The sequence below is a fragment of the Mustela erminea genome, chromosome 7 (genome assembly GCF_009829155.1).
Source record: "Mustela erminea isolate mMusErm1 chromosome 7, mMusErm1.Pri, whole genome shotgun sequence".
Classification (NCBI taxonomy): domain Eukaryota; kingdom Metazoa; phylum Chordata; class Mammalia; order Carnivora; family Mustelidae; genus Mustela; species Mustela erminea.
The window spans coordinates 76241461-76258227 of NC_045620.1; the positions used below are offsets into that span (position 1 = coordinate 76241461).

A 16767-nucleotide genomic window follows, 5' to 3' on the forward strand; every position below is an offset into this window, starting at 1 on the left:
TCATTATTTTAATTTGGATTTCCCTGATGACATATGTATGGTGTGGAACATTTTTCCATGTGCTTATTTGCTATCTATAAATCTTTGGTGAGGTGTCTGTTAAAATCCTTGGCCCTTTTTAAAAAATCTGGTTGTTTTCTTATTGTTGAGTTTTCAGGGTTCTTTGTATATTTTGGAGAACAGTCTTTTATCGATGTGTCTTTTGCAAATATTTTCTCCCAGTCTGTGGTTTGTCTTTTCTTTTCTTTTTCTTTTTTTTTTTTTTTTTTACAATTTTTAAAATTTATTTGACAGAAGAAAGATCACAAGTAGGCAGAGAGGCTGGCGGGGTTGGGGGGAAGGCTCCTGAGCAGAGAGCCTGATGTGGAGCTTGATCCCAGGACCCTGGGATCATGACCTGAGCCCAAGGCAGAGGCTTAACCCACTGAGCCACCCAGGTGGCCCTGTCTTCTTATTTTCTTGATGTGGTCTTTATCAGAGCAGAAGATTTGAATGTTAGTACTAAGTCCAGATTACCAATTATTTTTCATGGATCATATCTTTGATTTTGTATACAAATGGTCATCATCATACCCAAATTCCTAGGTTTTCTCCTATGATAGGGTCCAAGAAGTTCAAGTATTGCATTTTACATTTAGGTCTGTTATTCATTTTGAATTTGTATGAAGGGTGTAAGGTCTGTGATTCATTCTTTTTGTATGTGATTCATTTTGTATAGATTCATTTTTTCTGTATGTGGATCCTAGTTTTTCCAGAACTCTGTTACTTTTTTGCAGATGTCCTTTATAATGCTGTACACTCTGCCCAGGTTCCTGAGTTTTCATCATTTATAGGTGTTGATTTTGTCAAACATTCTTTCTGTGTTTATTGTGATGATATGTTTTTTCTTATTCTCTTGAAGTGAATTACATTGATTTTTGACTGTTGAACCAAATGTATATTTGGAAGAAACCCTACTTGTTCATGACTTTTTTCTAGATCTTGCTGGGTTTGGATATTCTATTAAAAATGTTTAAGGCTATCTTTATGAATTTTAATCTACAACTTTAAAAAATTTATTCTTCATTTTTGGCATCAGTTATGCTAGTTCTTCTTGAATCAATATTGGTAACATATATTTCAAGGAATGTGTCTATTTCATCTGAGTTTTTAGTATTTTTTTTTTTTAAAGATTTTATTTATTTATTTGACAGAGAGAGATCACAGGTAGGTAGAGAGGCTGGCAGAGAGAGAGAGAGAGAGAGAGAGAGGGAAGCAGGCTCCCTGCTGAGCAGAGAGCCCGATGTGGGACTCAATCCCAGGACCCTGAGATCATGACCTGAGCCGAAGGCAGCGGCTTAACCCACTGAGCCACCCAGGCGCCCTGAGTTTTTAGTATTAACTGGTATATGGTTGTTATATTTGTAGGATCTGTAGGATCTAATATGTTTGCTTTCTGATGTTTGCAATTTGTGTTTTCCTTTTTTTTAAATATCAGTATTGATGAGGGTTTATCAGTTGTAGTAATACTTTAAACATTTATCTTTGTTCTCTTTATTTTTAAATTTCATTAATTTTGTTATCTTTATCCATCTAATTATTTCCCCCCCTTAATCTGGCTTCTTAAAAAGGAAATTTAAATAATAGACTTGAAGCCTTTTATTTCTTCTATGGTATTTAAAGCTCTGTATTTCCCTCCAAGCACTACTTTATCTGTATCCCATACATTTTGATATATTCTGTGTTTATCACTCATTAATTTCAGTTTTCTGCTATTTTTCTTTAATAAGTAAGTTATTTATAAGTGCCTTTAATTTTTAAATATTGAGGAATTTCTAGATATTCACATTGATTGTTAATTTATTTCATTTTCATATGTCATTCTCTGTAGTGTTTCAACAATTTAAAATGTATTTTGAGGGGCACCTGGGTGGCTCAGTGGGTTAAAGCCTCTGCCTTCGGCTCAGGTCATGATCCTAGGGTCCTGGGATCGAGCCCCGCATCGGGCTCTCTGCTCCTCGGAGAGCCTGCTTCCTCCTCTCTCTCTCTCTGCCTGCCTCTCTGCCTACTTGTGATCTCTGTCTGTCAAATAAATAAAAAAATTAAAAAAAAAAAAAAAAAAAAAAAAAAGATTTAAAAAAAAAAAAAAAAATAAAATGTATTTTGACTTTAATTGTTCTTTCTAGAGGATCTATTTGCACATAAAAAGATTGTGAATTCTGACATTTCTGGATGTACTGATTTACATTTTTATTTTTAATTTTTAAAAATTATTTTATTTATTTATTTTTGAGAGAGAGAGAGAGAGATTGAAAGAGCACGTGTTTACAAGCAACAGGGAGAGGCAGAAAAAGAGGGAGAGAGAATCTTAAGCAGGCTGCATGGTGTGGAGGCCCTCACAGGGCTTGATCTCATGACCCTGAGATCATTATCTCAACTGAAATTAAGAGTCAGTAGCTTAACCGACTGAGCTACCCAGGGTTTAGATACGGTGATTTAAAATGTCCATTTGTTGATAATGTTTGAAATGCCTAAGTCCTTACTAATTTTTGGTTTACTGTTTTTGCCAATTATTGACAAAGTTGTATTAGAATATTGAACTATGATTCTAGATTGTCTTTCCTTTAGTTCTATCACCTCTTTCTTATTTTGAAGTGTTGTTATAATACACATAAGTATTTATAACTGTTTCATCTTTCTGGAAAATCTATTTTCTATCCTTAGGAATTATTCTTTATCTATAGTATTACTCCTTGACTTGAGTCTTTATTGTTAATATATTCACACCATCTTTTTAAATACATATATTTACATGATAAATGTTTTTCTGTCCTTTTACCTTGATCTCCTATATTTTTATATTAGTCCCTTTCTGGTAGCATATAGTTGGATTTTGTTTTTTCAGTCTAGCAGTCTCTGCTTTTTAATTAGGGTATTTGTCAATTTCAATTTAATTTGACTTTTATGATTGAGTTGAGGAAAACCATTTGTTTTCTATATATGCCGTCTTTTTTTCTCCTTTCTTTGCTTCATTTTTCCTTAATATTTAGATTAATTTATTATTAATCAATTTAGCTTGATTGTTATGTAATTTAGCTTTAACCCTTTGTATTTTTAAATCATTGTCCTAAGAATTACACAGCACATACTGAATTTATCAGTCTTCTTGGAATTTATACTATACACTTCGTATACAATGTAAGAAATTTTTGATGATATAATTATATTTATTCTCTTGTCCTTTTGTGTTGTATCCTATATTTTACTTCTATATGCATTATAAACCATGCAGCCTTGGATATTACTTTACCTTTACAAAATTTTCTTTTTGGTGTTTTGTATTTACCTACATATTTACCATTTGCATTACTCTCCTTCCTTTCCTGTATTATGAGTTTTGAACTGGTATTCTTTTCCTTCAGACTGTAAAAATATCCTTCTGTAGTGCAGGTCTGCTAAACATGAATCTTCTTAGGTTTTATTTTTTCTGCAGATGTCTTTACTTCACCTCCACTTTTGAAGGATATATTCACTGCATATGGAGCTATGGGTTTTTAAGGGTCACAGTGCTTCTTCCCCACCCTGCCCCCCAAGAAAGTGTACAGAGAGCTGTTTTGTTGTTGTTCAGTCTTCATTGTTTCTAATGAAAAGTCATCTGCAATTTGAATCATTGTTCCTTCAGAGGTAAGGTCTTTGTTTTTTCTCTAACTGCTTTTACAGTTTTCTCTGTATCTTTGGTTTTCAGCAGTTTGACATCTTGTGGCTAGTGGTGATTTTCTTTCTGTTTATCTGCCTCTGGTTCCTGAGCTGCTTGGATCTGTATGTAGAGGTTTGTCATCAAATTGGAAAATATTTAGCTATTATTTCCTTAAATATTTTCTGCCCCATTCTTTTTTTTTCCAACAATAAAAAAATACCATTGGTATTTTTTTTTAGCCCATTGAATTACCCATTTTACTAAATTTTTGTATTAGCAAATAATGGTTCTATTGAGACTCTATAGAGGCTCTACTTGGCCAATATATCTGTGTTATTCAAATTGGGTAATTTCTGTTGATCTGTCTTCAAGTTCACTGATCCTCTATTCTTTAGTGTCCAAAAGACTAGTAAGTCTCTCTGGTGAATTTTGAATTTTAAGTTTATTACTTTGCAGTTGTAGAATTGGTTTTCTTAATTTTTTCTATGTATGGTGAGATTTTTCCATCTGTTCATGCATATGTCCATATTTTCTTCTAAGTCCTTGAACATACTTAAAATAACTATTTTAAAATTCCTGTCTACTCATTCCTACATCTGGGTCATCTCTTGTTGTCTTTATATTGAATGCTTGTTTTTCTTTATTATGAGTCACATTTTTCTACTTCTTTGTATGACTTATAATTTCTTATCATATATTGGACAACTGGGATAATTCTTGTAGGGAATGTTAAGTGCATTGTATTCTTTGAAGGAGATTGGCTTCTTTTCTGGACAGTAGTTAAATTACTGGTGGATACCTTAGATCCTGTCAGACTTAGTTTTATTCTCTGTGGGGACTGCACTAGTTTAGATTTTGTTCTTAGAACACACATGACTCTTACTTTAGGGAGTTTTTTTTTGTTGTTGTTTTGTTTGTTTTTTTTCCTCCACAGGTATGACCTTTTCTTGTCTTAACTGAATGCAAAGACATTAGGTGAGGTTTCTCCCCTCTGGCCACAGTAAGGCTCCACTGGCTTTCAGCACAGGGCAGCATCCAGTAGCTTCATTTATGACTCATCCTTGCATCAGCTATCCTCTGCTAGGCCTGACAGAGCCTTACTCCACACTTGGACATCCCAGCATTGAATCAAGGACTGTGGGAGACTGCCAGACTTCTGGGTAACCCTCTGGAGGCCAATCTCCTCCCCACTTTCCAGCCCCACAAAGTCCAGTTGCCTTGGTGGATCCAAGCTCCAATCTCCAAGCTCAGGGACACAGTGCTCTGCTTGGGTTCTGCCTCCCTGTGCCAATTCCAGCATGTGCTTCTACGTAGAAAGTCAGAACAAATGTGGGCTCACCTTGTGGGCTTCCCTTCTCTCAGAGATTACTATTTTCCATGTCCTATTGTCTTAGTCTGGAAACAGTTGCCAGTATTCCATCCACCATTTTAGTGTGTGCCAGGAGGGCAAGTCCAATTCCAGTTTATTCTATCATAACTAGAATAACATTTTCTGGAAGGCATGTTGGAGTTCCATGACTGATTCTCTGTCATCCTACATTCTTTTCCCACCAGGTCTAAGATGAGCTCAACTTTCAGACCCAGTACTACTTGGAGGAGTGTGAAGTTTTCTTGCCAGTTTGGAGCAGGGCTTTAAGCTTCTTCAGTTCCTTTCCTGTTATCTTCTGGTTTTCTCTTTTCCCCACAGAACTGCTGTGAACCATGGCAGGGCCTCTCTTGGAAAGGTTTAAGCCATGTCTCCTTCTAGTCCTTCCTGCAGGCTCCTTCACAGAGCCTGGTATCAGCTTCGTCTCTGAATCCAGTGCCTTTGGGGGTGATTGATGGCTCACTCCCCGCAGCTGAGAGAGGACACTACCGCCATGGTACTTACTTATTGCTGAGGGATGGAGTGGACTGAGGGAGATGGAAGTCTTCCCTTCGTGCAGTGGATAGTTTTTTCTCTGGTCACAATACCAGTGTTTTTATTTGCAGCAAGCTCATCATGACTCATCAGGCTTTATCTTCACTCGCTGACTCTCTGTCCTTAAAATTGCCTGTGTTCTTTTTCCCCCCTTTAGTATCAAAATAATCAAATTCTTATATATTTTCTCAAAGCAGAAAACCAGGAAGGAATTAAAATGAAAATCACTGCCAGTTTTTAAGCTTGTCTTATAAACACAAATGAGTTTAATGCTTTTGAGTGACACATTTCAGTAAATAAATAATGAAATTATTATGAAATATGTTAGAGCTAGGTATGTGTGTCTGCATATTTTAGCCTCAGAGTGCTTTAATTAGGTACTTTTAATGTATTACACATAATTATGTTTACTTTTAATTTGTCATGAAAATGACATTTCCGGAACCAAGTTTAGTGGCACATTTTAGAACATACCAGTGGAGAAATACAGTTCATCTTTTGGGGCCCTGTATCTGCTTGCCCTACCACCATTAAAGTAAAATCAATATATATTTATTTTTAAAACAAATCTGATTCTGCCTAAATTATAGATCCTGAAACCAGAGCACCACAATTAACACCATTTTCCTGGTCAGTGAACCTTGCAAATTTGTAGTTCAGTGTTCGTGCTAATAGTTCAAATGACTTGTGGGGGACCATTACATCTGCTCTTTGGGGTGGAAAAGTGATAATTATTTCTAATGGTCTGATGCAAAAATCCTTTTGCCCACTTATGGTGACCCTGTAGTTACTGAGAGTTTCACTAACATGGCAGTGTGTCTCAGTAATTTAAGCAGAGAGAGTATAATAGCATTGGGAAGAAACTGGAGCCTGGATGGGATATAGAACAGGGTTCCTGGATATAGGCAGAGCTACCTAAACTGCAATTAGTATGTCAAACGAAGTACTCATAAGTCAGTAGGCACCAGAACCCATGATTGCTGATTATTGGCTGAATGCAGTTTCAAATTGTCACTCTTCTGTTTCTTTTTACAAATGGATTTTTTCACATATTCATTCTAACCTATATTTATCAATCACTGTTGACTATTCAGAATGGCAGACACTGGGCTTATAAGCCTGACAAATAACTTGCTAAGTTGATGGGCCATACATTATAGAATGAATATTCTGATGTACTTGTGTAAGGACTAGGAGATGCACTTAACCCAGACTGAGAAGGAGTGGGGTTCGTGGAAGGCACCTGAGCTGAGTCTTGAAAGAGAAGTGGGGTTTAGCTGGGCAAGGGGGGGTGATGTGGATGGTAGAAAGGCATTCTGAGCAGAGGGAGCAGTCTGAGAGAACGTGGCATGTTTGGGATGCTTGGAGTATATAGTCCAAAACAGGGCAAAGGTGACTATGAAGGATGGTTGGGGATTGGGGCTGGGAGTAAGTACACACCAGATCCCAAGGAACCCCCTCAGTTGGTACCTCTGCCATCTTCTCCCCACTCTTGATCTATTTACACACTCTGTGAAGACCCTATGGTAAACTCCAGCTCTGTTGAAATTGTCAGGAATTCTCAACGAGTGGAGTTTCATTTAATATTCTTATTTTTGAGGGGATAAAGTTCTAGCCCTCTAGGACATTCTTTCTAGTCCTTTAAGAATATGCTAGGACTAAAATATAATCTGTCAGGTGTTTCTGTTTTAGTATTTTATATTTCAACTACAGATCAAGTTGAAGGATGAATGCTGATACTAGGTTATCCATCAGACCTCATCCCAGAGGACTTGGCGGGTAGAGGTTGAACTGGTTCTGACCCAGACTCTCTTTCCCTGCTATTACTGTTGTCTGAGTTACTCTCCTGTCTGTTTCTCTGCTCAGTAACACTGTGGGCCTCATCCTTCTACAGTTCCCCTATCTTGTTCTTTCTTATATCAGCGCTGACATTTCAATCATAGTGAGTTCTTAATCTGTCTATAATCACTCAAAGATCAGTCTTAGATTTAATCCATTATCTTTCTGTCATTCCAGCTATTTTGATTCTTACTCATTAACTATATAATCCATTTTAATGCTAGAGGTGTAACTTTTTGCCAGTGCTAACAGTGACATCTCTGTTTTCTTCCTGGTTTGGGTGGGAGGAGCCCTAAGAAAATTCATCTTTTTTGGTGCGGCGAAAAAAAAGCTTTTTGCTATTTCCGGCGTATATGATTAAATATGCATGACTCTTTGCTTCTCAGCTATGGCAAATGAGGTCAAATGAATTATGTTTGCATTCATGGTGAAATTTTGCTGTCGAATGCTTCCAGGTTTACTCAGCTTTGGGTTGAACTCCTAGTAATATCACCGATGGTGACCATTTAACTGTCCAGCAGATAAATAGAAGAAGTACATAGTGTAGATGATAATTTTCATGTATCTATGGTATGTGATATCATGTAATTAAACTCTGGTGTAGAGATCATGAGTTTTAACTGTCATTGTTAGTGTTTCAATTTTTTATTACCAGTATCTTTACTTTGAACCTAGTGAATGTCTCTTAAAAACACAATATTTGACATTTTATTCCATATACTTATCTGAAAATTGTTTCTAAAATGTATTCTTGGAAGTAATAGTCCTTGGGGCTATTAATTGGTAGTGGTTTAAAAAAAAGGGGTTCTGTTGTCAAACAATTATGGAAAATCTTGGGTTAGGCACAGTTAATCAGGTTTCTCTACGATAATTCTTTTGGAGCTTTAATATGCATAGATAGGTCCAGCCATATTGTGGGTTCTCCTTTATTCCTGGATCAGTCATTGAACAAGTTCTGAGAAGGTCCTTCACTGCGGGGGACACTGTACTGGGCACTAGGGACAGAAAAGTGAACAATAGGACATTAGTGAGGGAGTTGAAGATTTAAAGGACTGAAGCCCTCTGGAGATAATGCAAACAGCAGGTTAGGTGCTGTGAAGAGCCTGACTGTGGCCGGGAGGGAGACCAGGGCTGTTTGGCTAGTGTGGGCAGAGAAGGCCTCTCTGAGTAGATGTTTAGGCCGAAACCTCAAGGATGAAAGGCTTATATCCCCTTGGAAACTGGGGAGAAGATCAGAGGACGAGCAAGCACTGCAGCCCTGGGAAAGAATATTTGAAAAGCCTTCAGAGCCCGAGGTGGTTGGAGTTTTGCAGACTCATACTTGCCCTGCATGCCGTGAGGTTGTCTATGGAGATGGAAAATGTCAGACCGTGCAGACAGAGTTACCAGTTTCGCTTTTATCTTAGGAAAAAAAAAAGAACCCTTTGGAGAATTAGAGAATTAAGGAGGGGGTGACAGCATCTGATTTGCATGTTGGAAGCTCAGTCTGATTCCTGCTTTTGGATTTAAGGCAGGATGAGGGAGCAGACCTGGTGTGGTCTGCTTGTGTTGTTGGCAGGTCACGTGGACCCACCTCAGACCTGGGCAGAATTAAATGGAAGTTCTCCACGTGATGCGCTGTGTGTTACCAGGTGCACCCTTGGTGCACAGTTCCCTTAGAAACGCCGTTTCTACATCTGTCTTCCAAAGCGGCCACGAAGGCCTTGACAGCCAGGACAGGATGTAGGCGTTGTGCACTTTGGCTCCTGGCTAGGTATCCTCCCATCACATTGTGGCTAACGTTGATGAAGCTGTCTATAAAAAGAAGCTGAAAATGAGGTAGTATGCAAGCCTATAAAGGTGTCACTTTTCCCAGATATTTTAAATAGAGTGGATAACCTTATGAACCCAATCGATAGCCCAGTGGGAGAGGAGGAGGTCAGAACAAAATAGTACTGCAGCCTTTCTGTGTCATGGCACACAGGAAGGGAGCATCTACGTCCAGTGCAGTGGAGTCAGTGGCCCAGATCATCCCCAGCCAGAGAAGATCAGAGTCTGAGCTCAGCCCCCTTGACCACTGCATGGCCGCTGCAGTTGGGGAGAGCGGAGATATCCGTGGCGTATTCATGACCCAACTGCGGCCCACCAGGTGTACCAGTTGGAATGGTCCAGTCTGGAAGATTCTGTGAAGAGAAATGCCAGAGGTACACCAGAGATGAGACTTCAAGATCAGTTTTCCATGTGCTGGTAGGTTTTTTCCTATTCTGTAGGAATCACTGCAGTCAGTGGTGTCCAGTCCCCAACACCCTTAAATCAGGAAGCATCAGGGAGTTACCTGCTGAGCCCAATGAGATAACTGTTCAGAATTGAGGGTTTACATCTCTCCCCCAACTCTCCACCACCCCAAACCCCTTGGGTGCTATATGGTCACATAGGGACTGACTGACAATGATAGATGAACACCTGCCTAAGCACCTTCCATAGGTGGGGATTTATAATACGAAAAGGTGACAATACATCCGTGTGGCTGGGCTGGAGGAGAGAACTTGAGGAAAATCCCACAATTATGACCCTAAGTCTAATATAAGACTTGTTTTTGCAGGGAGTTGAACTCAGAAAGTACTTGGTAGTTCCTAAGGCAGTACCTCCGATTGCTATGTGCCTGAAATACCAAGGATGGGTTCGGGGGTCGGGGGTAGTGGTAACAGCAATTTAGGCAGTCATGAGGACTGAACTCATAGTAGCAGAAACCTTAGTCACTGAATCTTGTGTATTACCTGATATGAATGTGAGGTTCAAAATGGTGGATTTACCACATTCTGACTACTAAAGGGATATGCCAGATATTAGTTGCTGAGTTTGTTTTTCCTGCCCATGTTTTTGAAAACTGATCAGTTGTTTTCATTTTTCTTTTTTTTTTTTTTTTTTTTGGTTGAATGAAACAGACACTTCCCTAAATGCCACTGCCTCCGAAAAAAAAGAGCTTCAAAGAAAGAAGCCAGTTGACTAGCATACTTACCAAATTAATTTTTCCCTTATGATTATTTTTAAGATCATTAGAACATTGCTTCTGATCTTAATCCTGAACTGTTTTTCTTTTCTTTTGTGTAGTAAGACCTTTGTCAAGGTTTCCTTTGCGTTCTGTTAAACTGTGACTTCCGAGATGGGTTGGTTTCTTTATAAAGGGCAAGACCTGACACAGGGCAGTAAGGTAAGCATAACAGATTACTAGCACGCTGAAAATTTCACTCTTTGTGATGCAGAAACTCAGCCTACACAAGGTTAAAGGCAAGGAGGTTGGCCTCTTTGTAAAGGATGCTGCTGGAGTCTACCCGGAGGGCCTTCACTGGGACAATGGATGTGTGTGTCTCCAATAAAGAGACATTATCCTTCTGCTTGGGAGTGTGGGATTCTGCTTCCACTCTGGTTCCAAATCATTTCTGTCCAAATTAAGAAGGTGATGTTTGTGTAGTAAACTTGTTTCCGTGAGTGCTAGCATCATTATCTAATGGCAGGGAACTCTTTTGGGGGGTAGGATAAGCAGAAGGTTTCTTGGGAGAATCTCTCCAGGTCCCATACCACACTAGCTTTGGGCTTCAGGGTGGGGTGCAAAGCCCTGGTGCTGTGTGCCTGAGCATTTCTGTGTCAGGAGTCTGCAAATCCAGCTGACATTGTATTCTGTTACTTTCTAATTAAATCTGCAAAGTGTTGACATCCTTCTTACTTATCGATAAGGAGACGGGAAGCAGGCAGCCTGAAAAATGAAAAAGAAGTCAGTTTTGAAAATGTGAAATCTACAAGCAGCAATTTTCCTTTTCTGTCTGTGAAAATAGCATTGGGAAGTTCAGCACATGGGCAGGATCTCCTGGGCATAGCTTTCATTGCTTCTTCTTCTCTCCTCCCCAATAGTTCCCACTTAATAGAAGCTTCCGCATATGTGTCCGATGGCCCTGTGTTTTGTGCCACTTTGCTTACCATAACAACGCCATGTAAAAAGTTTATCCCAAGGAGTCATCACTAGTTTAGAAAAAGACTTTTTTGCCAAACTGTGCCAGGATGTTAGGAAATAACTTTTTAACATACTTACTAGAATGCAGTACTTTTCTTCTTTCTCTTTTCCACAAACAGCCAATGAGAAAGGGAGATGATTGAAACATACCTAAGCCTGTCAAAGGAGAAGGCAACTCAAGATTACCCCAAGCACCCAGGCATTACTCTAGGAAGGCAATTGGGTAGTCCCCAATCAGCGCTAGTTCCTAAAGCAAGGGGGGAGCTTCTAGAGTAGGGAAGAGAACTTTGGTGGATTTTGACAGTGAGTGAGCTTTAAGCAACCATTATGCTGAATGGTTTTCATCGAGTTTATGACCGCTTTTGTGAAATAGTCATGGGACAGAGCACCTGGATGGTGTATCTGGGGCACAAGGAAGGAAACCATTGACTTTGGAAGGAAATTTTCCATTTTCCTTGGGAAGGAATACACTGTCTCTAATTATAGAAAGAGGAAAGAGTTAGCAATTTAAACAATTTATGTAACAAATTAATAGCACAATAATTATCTATTTGCTTATTTAAAATGGGCCAGAAATGCCTACTTTTTTGCGTGGAAGATCATTTTGTTGCATGTACTAAAATAGAATAATGCCATACAGAAAAGCAGTAAAAATGAAATAAGACTTTTGAAAACATATTAATACATAAAATATTTATTACAGAGTCTCAGTAGTGTTTGCATTTAATCATTTTTATTGTATATCAGGGGTTAGTCACTTCATTCTGAATTCTGAAAAATGAACATGAGATGTTTTGCAAGCACTGCTTTTTCTAGAGTGCACTCTCACTGGGATTTACTGAGGAAATACTTATTTGTTGAGAGGTGGAGGCACATATATAAGCACATTACAGATGCTTCCCACAATGGCACTAAAATGATCAAGGGAAATGAGCAAGCCAGACAGGGTTGCTTCATTGGAATGGATCCTTGCCTGTTTGTTAAGCAGAGTGTGGAGGAGTTGGGGAAACTTCCTCAGGGCAATAGAGAGGCAGTGCCTCTCTTCTAGCTCTGTGCTTAGAAAACCAAAGACTGGACACCAGTCTTTGTACTAGCATAGGTTTTCCATTGCTCCATTGCGTGATCTCTGTGACATAGGTATATATATATATATTCTCTTTTTTCCCCCCTCCAAAGCATGTGTATATAGTTGTTCAAGTTTTGGGGCCAAGAGTTGGGGCACTTGTGATGTAGATACTTAACAAACAAGAGCTCATTGACTGAATGATGATGTATTTCGAGTGGAGTCATTGGAGGGCCATATAGAAAGTGGCTCTTCCCGGGTAGATTTCCTGTGTCAGACAGTCCCTAAGGACCAGGGTGTGGTCTATTCTCAGCCCATTCCAATAACAGAGACTGGTTAGAGAAATATGAGTTCACTAAATTCAGGAAAGTATCAGAGCCTGCTTTCTGAGATGACTGGATGGCTTTGGATGGTGGTGCTTAGAACTGGGTCCAAGATTCCTTAAACCTTAGCCATCTGGCGAAATTGGGAGCAATGGGCAGATGGTTAGCTGGAACTTGGCATCAACTACTGAGAGTGTTTAGGTCTGTGTAAAAAAAAAAATAAAGCCGGGGGGGACTGTGAAATGGTCATACTTTCCAACCTGTTCCTTGTTGGAAACTCATCTGCCATCCACATATTAATCTCCAGGAAAGTTTTTTTTTTTTTTTTTTAAATGGTTTTATTTATTTATTTGACTGAGACAGAGCGGCAGAAACAAGCAGAGGGAGTGGGAGAGGAGAAGCAGGCTTCCCGCTGAGCAGGGAGCCCAAAGCAGGGCTTGATCCCAGGACCCTGAGATCATAACCCGAGCTGAAGGCAGATGCTTAATGACTGAGCCACCCAGGCGCTCCTCCAGGAAAGGTTTGAGCTGGGATTCTCCAGCTGGGCCATCTCAGGTAGATGGCAGGATAGATTTGCAGGGTCAGGTCCCAGGCACCAGAACTATCTTGCATAATCACAGAAACTTCCTGAGGTTCATGTAATGTTGACAAACGATGACGATTCCTTGTTTGTGCATGCACTAGCTGGATGGCATCTGGGGCTGTGGAGATCTTTTTGGATAATTTGAAGCTGACTGAGTAGTATGGGTTGAGAAATGGCAGCAGGAGAGAATTTCCAAGACTGATCTGATACCCAGTGCTCAAAATCTCATACAGAGGTCACTGTAGAAGTTTGGGGGGTTCTGGTGTGAGCCTGTGTTCTAGAGACACCCGCACTGCCCAGGAAGCATCATGGAATTTCAAATGGAAAGGAACCTAAATGCATGAGCACTCTTGCTTGAACCATATGACAGGCTGTATTATAGAGAAAAAGTGATCTTGGTCCACAATTAGTTAAAGGAAAATATTAATATTCCCAGGAAGTGTTTAGATCTGAATTCTGTTTCCAAGGCATCTGAATTTTCCTTAATTCAGAAATTCTGAATGAAAGTGGTTTTAATATATATGGTGTCGGGCATTCTCGGAGGACATGAGTTTGGGGAACCCTTTAAGCCTGTTATCCCTTCTCTGGTTTCAGATTTTCTTCAACTCTGTCTAGGATAACGAGAATCCAGAGATCACTAATTTGTCATATCACTACTCTAAAGATTTAAGAACAGTTGGAAAATAGGAGAGACAGCTAACTTACTTGCAAATAAAGCTTTGCAAGGTTGAGAATCTAGGACTTTGCTAGTAGAGTATTTAAGCACACAAATCAGTTCTATTTACTTCTGTGGCCTTTGAAATGCTGTGATTTTATTACCTAACCAGATGTCCCAGTTCTGGAGAGGAGAGGTCTGGGAGGGGCAGCTGCAGAGTGGACAGAACAGCTGGAAAAGGGCTAAGGACTAGATTACTGGTACAGATTCTTCAACTCTGTCATTCTCAGTACAATTTTGGACACACAGAGGAGCAAATCTGGTCACATTGTAACAAATTCCCGGCTTAGGCATGCATTAGCGTGGCAGGTCTGAATAAAGCTTTCCACACCTGTAGTTCTCATGCATTATTTATGCTTGTACCTTGCCTCTTACTCCTCTTAGAATGGCACTCGGTCTGAACGAGTAAAGGGTGCTCAGGAAATCCTCAACTCGTGGCCTAGTGCACTTAGAGGATATCACCTGCCAATTTGGGAACTGTGATAACTGCGGCAGTATTCTTCGGTAGATTGTTTTCAGGGCATCTTTAATGGGAGGAGAGGATATAAGGAGGCTATTAGCCTTGGCTATGCTGTTTAGAGTGCTGTCAGTGATCTGCTGCACCGATGCCCCCTGCTGATTTCTTCCTTGATTAGCCTGTTTTAATGTTCTTGCCTGGGTGCATCTGTGCTGCAGTGGAGAATTAAAATTTATAATCTCTGCTTGGGATCCCGAGGCTCTGCTATTCTGGAGCCCAGACGTCTTTTGTTTCCTAGCTTTGCCACTGGAAACAAATTTCCAGGCAGTTTGGCTGATGGTTGGATGAGCATCATGAATGTGAGAAAGAAAATGCTGGGGATGGAGGGTGGTCAGTTACAGTCTATCTGAATCCGAGGGTGAGGCTCCAGCTGCCTTGTCGATTACAAAGGCCAATAGCCCGTGACTCCTTGTCCTAAATCAGGAAACTGGGGAGAACGAGGAAAACCTCACTCTAAGCCAAAAGACAAACTGAATTAGATCCCTGAAGTCATGTTAGCTGTGATCCCAGCCATTGTCTTCAGGAAAGTGGCTGATGCTTCCTCCACCAGCCCCATTGCTTTCTACCGCTGTGTTCGCATGTGTTGGGCATGGGGCTGGCATGGAGCTGGCATGTGAGTTTTACTAACTAAAAGTAAATACTTAATTTCAAGTATGAGGACACATATCTTAGAGTTCCCAGGTACAGTGACTCAAACGACATGATGGGGACTAGAAAAGTTAACCAGGATTGGGAAAAACTGGAGGAGGTGACCAGCTGGTTGAGTAACTTGGCCTTTGGCATGTTCCGTAAGAATTGTTCTAAGAAAGAAAGGAGAGAGTGTCAGGAGAGAGTGGTGGCAGGGAAGAGACACCTGAGTGACATAAAGGCGTATCCTAGTGGTGGCCTGCATTCAGAAACCAATAGTACACATAAATGTAAGCTTCAGACCCCTCCTAGGTGATGAGGATTCAGAGAAAGGACTCCATAGGTCCCAGACCTGGAGGAACTGTCTTGCTAATAAACAGGTTATCAAGGTAGAGCATCAGATAATAGGAGAATAAGATAGGACACTACATGGTTCTTCTATAGGGATGGGATGGCTGGAGTTCAACTTTGACCTAGATCGGAAGATCCTTGAAGGTAAATAACAGACATTATATAAAGTAGGTTCTAAATAAATATTTGTTGAAAAGGTGAATGAACTTGAACAGCATTTCTTGAGCTAAAACCAGATTCCATGTAGTGTATCAGCAAATGAAATTTAATGCTCATTTCTTAGTGAGTTGACTGAGATCCCCTGCCCTCCCCGCCCCCCACCAATCCTCTCTCCCCATCCCTAACTGATGGGCAACTTTAGTCACGTGGGGACAAGGCTGAGCCAGGTTGCGGGAGGAGCTGGCTCATGTCTAATCAAGTTGTTCTTGTTGGTTGGCAAAGAAATATACAGAAAACACAGGTTACCCCAGCACACTGCTGACTGTCAAAGATGGACTCCTTTTCTGTTTGTAAACTCAGCGAATTTATACTTTAATTTTTTTCCTCAGAACACTTGAGGAATCAAAGTATGTACAACATAACCCGATGTGATAAAAACAGTTGACAGCATTGGCTATTGCAGTCAGTGTGGATGGGCCGGTCCATTTTTGTCATTTCTCATGTGGGGATGGTGTTTTTTTGCGAGTATGATGGCATTTATGATGTTTGCCTTGGGAAGGTCCATGAATCTTGCTTTATAAGTCTGTGCTTTGAGTCACATTTAATCACAATAATTTTTCCTACAAATACTAACTATAGAGTTCAGCCTAGAGCACTACTTAAGTAATGTGGATTTTGAAACACTGGTTTTATTTTATAAACAGTAATGAATCAAAAGAGCAATATTCAACCCTTCTTCTTTTTTAAAATCTGTCCAAGCTGCTAATAAGTTTTTGCACCAGAAATTTTGTAAAAGTATTGAACCTCTAGACTTTGGATGCTGAAATTAAAAAAAGCTCTGCCTTAAAGTATTTTCACACTCGAAGTGATACTCATTTGTGTTGTATGAAATATTTATGAGGCAAATCAAATTACTGTGTGATCACTAAATGTGAGGGTGTGGAGTGGGTTTTGAGTGTGTGTGCAGACATGTGAGTGTGCAGAATTCTGTCACAGGACGAATTTACAGCAGCACATTGTCTCTGG

At 39.9% G+C, this 16767-nt stretch overlaps 1 protein-coding gene across 13 annotated transcripts in view; it reads left to right on the forward strand.

The window, feature by feature from the left end:
- The window catches only part of CCDC85A (coiled-coil domain containing 85A), a 200258-nt gene that overhangs the window by 104728 nt on the left and 78763 nt on the right, over positions 1-16767 (forward strand). The gene's annotated exons all lie outside the window — the stretch shown is intronic.